This window comes from Ornithorhynchus anatinus, chromosome 1, assembly GCF_004115215.2.
Source record: "Ornithorhynchus anatinus isolate Pmale09 chromosome 1, mOrnAna1.pri.v4, whole genome shotgun sequence".
Lineage (NCBI taxonomy): Eukaryota > Metazoa > Chordata > Mammalia > Monotremata > Ornithorhynchidae > Ornithorhynchus > Ornithorhynchus anatinus.
The window spans coordinates 142,179,330-142,188,349 of record NC_041728.1 but is presented as its reverse complement, the minus strand read 5'-3'; the positions used below and the strand labels follow the sequence as shown (position 1 = coordinate 142,188,349).

General features: G+C 45.3%; 1 non-coding gene across 1 annotated transcript; it reads right to left on the bottom strand.

The window, feature by feature from the left end:
* Positions 1-385: 385 nt before the first annotated feature.
* On the bottom strand, positions 386-523 carry LOC114816589. The gene has a single exon (XR_003764385.1). It is a non-coding gene; the product is annotated as a small nucleolar RNA SNORA7 (small nucleolar RNA).
* Positions 524-9,020: the final 8,497 nt, after the last annotated feature.

The window sequence follows — 9,020 nt, the reverse complement described above, 5'->3', positions numbered from 1 at the left end:
ATTCTGACCTACTTGCATCCCTGACCTGAATAATCAATCCTTTAGTGGTATTTACTGAGTGCTTACTATGTGCAGAACACTGTGATAGGAGCTTGAGGGAATGTAATACAACAGAATTAGCAGTCATGTTCCCTTTCTATAATGAGCTTATGGCCTATAGGGGCTCTTGTCTTGTCTTTTGCTGTCGAGTCATCTCGACCTAGAGACACCACCTCTCTCCCAGAACGCACCACCTCCATCTGCAAATCATTCTGTAGTGTATTCACTGAGTTTTCTTGGTAAAAATATGGAAGTGGTTTACCATTGCCTCCTTGCATGCAGTAAACTTGAGTATCCACCATTGACTCTCTCTCATGCTGCTGCTACCCAGCACAGGTGGGTTTTGACTTGTAGCTGATTGTCTTCCACTTGCTAACCACTGGCCAAGCTAGGAATGGAATGGACAGGCCTCTGCTTGACTCTCCCTCCCATAGTCGAGACTGGTGGAGTACTGGAAACTCTCCAGCTGCCACCCTGAGAGAGGCCTAGAGGGGGAGTCAGACATTAATCTGAATAAATAATTTATAAGATATGAATTAAATATATGTACATAAGTGCTGTGGGGTTGGGAGTGGGGTGAATATTAAATGTCCAGAGCTCCCACGTACAAGTGCATAGATGATGCTGAAGGGAGAGCTGGGGAAAAAAGGAGATGTGAGATGTGAAGAATAAGGAAGTAAACCTCTTAGAATCAATCATTCTCTTAGCCCCTGCCAGATCTAGTCTCACAATGAACGTGTTGCTTCTTACACAGCATATTCCATCATCTCTTCCCCATGTCTTGATTGATTGATTCATTTATTCAGTCATATTTACTGGGCACTTACTGTGTGCAAAGCACTCTAATAATAATAATAATGTTGGTATTTGTTAAGTGCTTACTATGTGCCAAGCACTGTTCTAACCGCTGGGGTAGACACAGGGGAATACTAAGCATCCTGGTCACCTTTCATATGAACTGCTGTAACCTCCTTATTGGGGACTCCCAGCATCTTGTCTTTTTCTTTACTGCAGTCTATTTGCTGCAGTTGTAATGATTTAGCAAGCCAAACAGCTCATATCACACCTAGCCTCAAGGAGTGGTTTTAGGGATGGGGATTATTGTAAGGATACTGATTTCTCATTACTTTAGTTTTCCATACACTGCTCTGATTCTTGATGTTTTTGCCATTTTCGTAGACCCACCTTGAAGCTCTGGGTCAAAGACATTGTTTGGGTTAAACTCGTATTCTTTATAAGAGTAGAAATTCCCAGGCAGCAAAAATGATTGTCTCAATTCTTTCATTCTGAGGAGGAAGAAGAGGAGGAGGAAAAGGACGATGCATTATTTTAGCCTCTCATAAGCTAAGGATGGGGTGAAGGAATGATCCAACACAGTGATATTCCTTCAGAACTTATTTACATAACATTTATTTATTTATTTATTTATTTATTTATTTATTTATTTATTTATTTATATTGATGTCTATTTCCATCTCTAGACTGCCAGCTTGTTGTGGGCAGAGATGTCCACCAACTCTGTTATACTGTACTCTCCCAAGCATTCTGTTCAGTGCTCTGCAAACAGTAAGCACTCAATAAATATGATTGAGTGATGTAATGTTGCTATAACAACATATCACCATGACAACATGATGTTGGCGGCCAGTAGTGATGAGTTTTGATAACACACTTTTCATCAATTGCCACATCTTCGGATACCAAGAAGGTGACTATCATGATGATTTCCTAAACTACTGTTGGAGACAGGGTATTGGGCTGGGTGGACCACTGGTATGAGCCCATCTGACATTTTCAAGTGTTCCAAAACACTTCTCTTGATGTAAATAAGCCTTGACCTTTCCAAAAGTGTGGTGTAAAATACAAAGCACTTATATCATCATTGTTATACCACCTTTTGTCATCATGGTTATTACGATGACAGAACATTTTACTTGGATCTCTAAAACATGTCCCTTATACTTGTCATGAATCGAGCTCTTAGTTTTTTGTGGAACTGTTGAACCATTTCAGGAACAACTCTTATGGCTATTAGCAAAACCGCTATCAATAACATCAGCCCTCTCAACTCTATTAACCTTTATGTAACATCCTCTTGACTCCATTAAATCCCTAAAGTAGCCTTTTCTTAGTTTCTTAGATCAATTCTCTGAATTCTGCTTTTACCTAAATTGCTGCTTTTTCAATGTTGCTTTTAAACTTCTTCATGAAAATAAGGTAGAAGGGTCATCTCTCCATTCCCTGCTGATCTCTGTCCCATTACTAAGTCTCCAAAGTCCTTTTCTCTCCTGACAACTCAAGATGGGAAAGTAACAAGCCAAAGTTTTTAGTAGGAGGGAGGGCATGTCATTGATTTACAGTATCAGTCAATCACTCAATTGGGAATATATATTAATGATTATTTTGTAATTACTCTAGTGCTTACAATGTGTCAAGCATTATTCTAAGGGCTGAGGTAGATACAAGGTAATCAGGTTATACATAGTCCATGTTCCACATGGAGCTCACAGTCATAATCCTCATTTTACAGATGAGGTAACTGAGGTCCAGAGAAGTGGTTTGCCCAAGATCACACAGCAGACAAGTGGCAGAGCTGGGATTAGAAGCAGCATGGCTCAATGGAAAGAGCCTGGGCTTGGAAGTCAGAGGATGGGTTCAAATCCCCGCTCTGCCACTTGTCAGCTGTGTGACTGTGGGCAAGTCACTTCACTTCTCTGGGCCTCAGTTCCCTCATCTGTAAAATGGAGATTAACTGTGAGCCTCACTTAGTTTAGAAAAGTGCTCTGCACATAGTAAGCGCTTAACAAATACCAACATTATTATTAGAACCCAGACCCCCTGAATCCCAGGTCTGTGTTCTTTACATTAGGCCATGTCTCTTTATTAAGGATCTTACATAATACACCTACTGTGCTAAGCGCTGCTCTAGGTACTTAGGAGAGAACAGTTCAGAAGATTTGATAGACATGTTTCCTGACCATGAGGAGCTAACTGTCTTTAATTAAAGGACTGGCCTGTAGAAAGCATAAGACAGTCAGAGGAAAAAGGTTGGCAACCAAAATGCTCTGCCACAAACAAAGGACGAACCAGGAAACCACCAATCAATCATTGGTGTACTTAAATGCTTACTTTGGAGAGAACAATCTAAGCTCTTGGGAGAGTTCAACAGTTAGTAACCTCAACCCCTGCCCTCAGGGACCTTACAAAAGTGCAGAAATCTGCATTGACTAGAAGGTCTATCTCTATTTTAGGAATGGGAACAATAGCTCAATGTATGTACTGTACTGGGTAACCTAGGGGAAAGACCATGGAACTGTGAGTCAAGAGATCCAGATTCTAGTCCCAGATTCATTCATTCATTCAACTGTATTCATTGAGTGCTTACTGTGTGCAGAGCACTGTATTAAGCGCTTGGAAAGTGCAAATCAGCAATAGAGACAATCCCTGCCCATAACAGGCTTACAGTATAGAAGAGGGAGACAGACATAAAACAAGTAAACAGGCATCAATAACATCAATATAAATAAATTGAATTATAGATATATACACATCAAAATGAGTAAACAGGCATTAATATAAATACATAAAATTATAGATATGTATATATATATATATACACAAGTGCTATGGAGTCAGGAGGAGGGTAGAGCAAAGGGACTGAATCAGGCAATGGGGAGGGGAGGAGAAGCGAGGAAAAGTGGGGCTTAGTCTGGGAAGGCCTCTTGGAGGAGGTGAGCCTTGGGTAGGGATTTGAAGGGGGCAAGTGTGATTGTTTGGAGATTTGAGGAGGCAGGGCATTCCAGGCCAGAGGTAGGATGTGGGCCAGGGGTTGACTGTGGGACAGGTGAGAACGGGGCACAGTGAGATGGTTAGCACCAGAGGAGCAGAGTATGCGGGCTTCGATGTAGAAGGAGAGAAGGGAGGTGAGGTATGAGGGGGCAAGGTGATGGAGAGCTCTGAAGCCAATAGTGAGGAGCTTTTGCTTGATACAGAGGTTGATAGGCAACTACTGGAGATTTTTGAGGTGTGTGGGGGGTGACATGCCCAGAACATTTCTGTAGAAAGATAATTCGGACAGCAAAGTGAAGTATAGACTGAAATGGGGAGAGGCAGGAGGTTGGGAGGTCAGAAAGGATACTGATGCAGTAACCCAGTTGGGATAGGATGAGAGGTTGTACTAATGTGGTAATGGTTTGGATAGAGAGAAAAGGGTAGATCTTGATGATGTTTTGAAAGTGAGACTGCAGGCTTTGGTGATGGATTGAATATGTGGGGTGAATGAGAAAGCGGAATAAGGTTGTGCACCTGTGAGACGGGAAGGATGGTAGTGCCATTCACAGTGATGGGAAAGTCAGGGAGAGGACAGGCTTTGGGAGGGAAGATAAGGAACTCTGTCCTTGGCATGCTGAATTTTAGGTGGTGGGAGGACATCCAAGTAGAGATGTCCTGGAGGGATGGAAAGAGAACAGGGGTGAAGATATAGATTTGGGTATCATCTGTGTAAAGATGATAGTTGAAGCCATGAAAGAAAATGAGTTTACCAAAGATAGTGAATGTAGATGAAGAATCTGGTCCTGGCCTGCTGGATGACCTTGGGCATATCACTTAAACTCTTTGGGCCTCAGCTTCCACACTTTCTCTGTAAAATGGAGTTTAAGATACTTGTCTCTATCTCTTTGACTGCAAACCCTCTGTGGGACAGGGATTGAATTCTATCTGATTACTTGGTGTCTACCCTAGCCCTTAGAACACCGTGAGTGCTTAATAAATAGCACAGTTACAGTCTTCAGGTCGTTGAAATTGTCATGAATAAACTTTCTGCTCGGAAATACCAACAGTATCAATTTGAGTCATATTAAAGTACATCAACAATGACGTTCAATAGTATAAACTGTAGAAACTAATGCAGAAGAATCAAGCAGGATTTGCAACTACACTGGAATTATTTAATCAATGCAAATGTGAAGAAAGAATCAATATTGATGATGACAGTTATGTTACATTTGCAAATGATATAGCAATAAATCAGTGGCATTTATTGAGCACTGTGCTTTCTACTGCTTTCAAACATATTCAAGTCTCCCCATCCTGAAAAACTCCTCCCTTGATCTGATGGCTCCCTCCAGGTACTACCCCATTTCCTAACTACCACTCCAAACTCCTTGAGAGAGTTGTCCACACCCACTAATAATAATGATGGTATTTGTTAAGTGTTTACTACATGCCAGGCACTATTCTAAGAGCTGGAGTGGATACAATCAAATTGGGTTGGACACAATCCCTGTCCCACTTGGGGCTCACAGTCTCAATTCCCATTTTACAGATGAGGTACCTGAGACATGAGAAATGAAGTGACTTGCCCAAGGTCACACAGAAGACAAGTAGGGGAGCCAGGATTAGAACTCATAATCTTCTGATTTCCAAGCCTGTGCTCTATCCATTACTCCATGCTGTTTCTCTTTCTCCACTTCTTCTCCTCTAGTCTTGACCCGCTGCAATCTGGCTTTCACTCCCTTCACTCCACAGAATCTTGCCCTCTCAAAAGTCACCAATGATCTCTTTTTTGCCAAACTCAGTGATCACTATTCCTTCCTAGTCTTCCTTGACCTCACAGTTGGCTTTGAAATTGTCGACCATCCCTATCCCTGGGCAACATTATCCAACCTTGGTTTCACTGACAGTGTCCTCTCCCGGTTCTCCTTCTATTTCTCTGGCCATTCATTCTCAGTTTCTTTTGAGAGCTCCTCCTCTGCCTCCCACCCCTTATCTGGGAACACCTTAAGGCTCAGTTCTGGGTCCCTTTCTATTCTCCATCTACATTCACTCCCATGGCTTTAACACCCACCTCTATGTGGATGATTCCCAAATCCACATCTCAGTCAATAGTATTTATTTATTTAATAGTATTTAGTGAGTGCTTACTATGTGCAGAGCACTGTACTAAGCGCTTGGAATGTACAAATCGGCAACAGAGACAGTCCCTGCCCTTTGACAGGCTTACAGTCTAATTGGGGGAGACAGGCAGACAAGAACAATGACAATAAATAGAGTCAAGGGGAAGAACATCTCATAAAGACAATGGCAAATAGAATCAGGGTAATGTACATCTCATTAAACGAAATAAATAGGGTGAAGAAGATTACACAGTTGAGCGGACGAGTACAGTGCTGAGGGGGTGGGACGGGAGGGGGGAGGAGGAGAGGGAAAGGGCAGAGAAGAGGGTTTAGCTGCGGAGAGGTGAAGGGGAAGGTAGAGGGAGTAGAGGGAAAAAAGGGGGTAGCTCAGTCTGGGAAGGCTTCTTGGAGGAGGTGAGCTTAAAGTAGGGATTTGAAGAGGGGAAAAGAATTAGTTGTTGGAGGTGAGAAGGTTGGGCATTCCAGGACCACGGGAAGACGTGGCCCAGGAGTCGACACCTGGATAGGCGAGACCGAGGGACATTGAGGAGGCAGAGGAGCAGAGCGTGTGGGGTGGGCAGTAGAAAGAGAGAAGGGAGGAGAGGTATGAAGGGGCAAGGTGATGGAGACCCTTGAAGCCTAGATTGAGGAGTTTTTGTTTTGTGCAGAGGTTGATAGGCAACCACTGGAAGTGTTTAAGGGGACTGACATGCCCAGAGCGTTTCTGCAGGAAGATGAGTCGGGCAGCGGAGTGAAGAATAGACTGGAATGGGGCGAGAGAGGAGGAAAGGAGATCAGAGAGAAGGCTGAGACAGTAGTCTAGCCGGGATATAATGAGAGCCTGTAGCAGTAAGATAGCCATTTGGATGGAGAGGAAAGGGAGGATCTTGGCGATATTGTAAAGGTGAGATCGGCAGGTCTTGGTAATGGATCGGATGTGTGGGGTGAATGAGAGAGATGAGTCAAAGATGACACCGAGGTTGCGGGCCTGAGAGACGGGAAGGATGGTCGTGCCATCCACAGTGATAGGGAAGTCTGGGAGAGGACCGGGTTTGGGAGGGAAGATGAGGAGCTCAGTCTTGCTCATGTAGTGTTTTAGGTGGCGGGCCGACATCCAGGTGGAGACATCTTGGAGGCAGGAGGAGATGCGAGCTTGAAGGGAGGGGGAGAGGACAGGGGCAGAGATGTAGATCTGTGTGTCATCTGCGTGGAGATGGTGGTCAAAGATCCCTGACCTCTCCCCTTCTCTCATCTCATATTTCCTCCTGCCTTCAGGACATCTCTATTTGAATGTCCCACCAAATCCTCAAATTTAACATGTCCTAAACAGAACTGCTTATCTTCCCGACTTTCCCATAACTGTAACTACAGTGTGGTGAGCAACAGTGAAGCCATTTTGTAACACAAGAAACCATTTTATGAGTGTCCATTTTTTGACCCCGTGAGCAACAACATAGAAGGAGGACTTTGAGGAGGAACTGAACAGTCTCTCTGTAGGGCAGAAAGAATGTGCACATCAGTTAAGCTCAAAACCAGTCTGTGGGGTGAGCATGAAGGGAGAAGTAGCCTTCCCTCCCTCCTTTACCCAGCAACAGACCTGGAGCAGCAAATATCCATCACAACACCCTAAGCAGTGAATCAGGAACCACTGCAACACCCAATACAGAAGGACTTTTTCGCCCCAGCTAGTGAGGATAAAAGGGGGTTTATCCTTTTGGGGTGGTTATCACCTAAGGCGGCCAGCCAAACAACCAAAACCAAGGCAGTCACCATGGGTTAAGAGCCAGACCCAGGCGGCAGCAGAAGATCACCTAAGACCCATATCAAGACCCTTATGGCATGGGATCCAGGAGCCACCTAAAACCTGCACCAGGATTCCATGCTGAGGGCAGTCAGGCTCCTTCAACTCCTCCAACCTGAAACCATCCGCATGAACCTGGGGAAAACAGTTGGACTTGCAGTTGTGTGTGTGTGTGTGTATGCATTTCCCCCCTTCAATTAGACTATAAGAATTAAATAAAGCTTTCCATCATATACAGAGGTGGTTGGTTTCACTGAAGCTTGACTTTTCATTGAGTGCTTCATAAAATGAACAAGTACAGGGGGAAGTGCCCCTTGCTTGACTGAGTGATTGTTATCCCCTTCCTTCTTCGGTTGAGTGTCAGGATCATGGTGTGAGAAGGGATGGAAGTGGTGGGGGAGATTAGTGATTTCTGGGACTTGGTGCATGGTTATGGGGAGAGGGGAAGGAGGGTGACAATATCCCAGCCCCCAATGCCATCATAGGTCCCTGATTCTGAGGAGGGTGTCCCTTCCCTTTGGACACTCCTGGGCCTCCTGTGGGTAGGGGCAACTGGAGGGTGAGAACCCTCCCCTTTGCTCAGTCTTCAGACACCCACGTGCAGAGGGCAGCCCTTCCATCAGTCGAGCTCCCAGTTACCCTGGGCTGGGGAAGGGACCGGAGAGCGGGGCGTCCCTTTCCTCCGAAGAGATCTGTAGCCCCCGAGGGTGAGGTGAGGGCTGAAGGGATAGGACAGAGTGGTAGAGACCCTCCCCTTGACTCAGCTTTTTGGCTCCTGCTTTGCCGAATGGGCTCTAGGGTTGTTGACTACCCTTCCCTCAGGCATGATCCTAGGCCTTGGGTATGGAGGTAGGGGCTGGAGGCCTCAGCATGTCTTCCCTACAAGGCAATCCTAGGCCCCCTGAAGGTGGGACGGGATGGCGGAGACCCTCCACCTGACTCAGTTCTGTGGCCCCTGGGTTGCCGAGTGGACTGTGGGGTGGTCACCAGCCCTTCTGCCTGGTGTGGTCAGAGATATGTGTGTGTTGGGAGAGGGGCCAGAGGGCTCAGCATATCTTCCTTCTGATGCAGTCCTAAACCCCTGCCACAGGCAGGGGGGCACGGAGAGGGACTCTGGAGAGATTGTCCCACCTTGGGCCTCTGGCACCATTGCTGCCTCCTCTCACAGCCCTCTCATAGCCCTACTGCTATTGTTGCCTTCTTGGCTAGGGAATACTGTCAGAGTTAGAAAGGAAAATATAAGAATTTCTGATGTGGTCACAGAAAACTGGGCACAAGATCAAGGC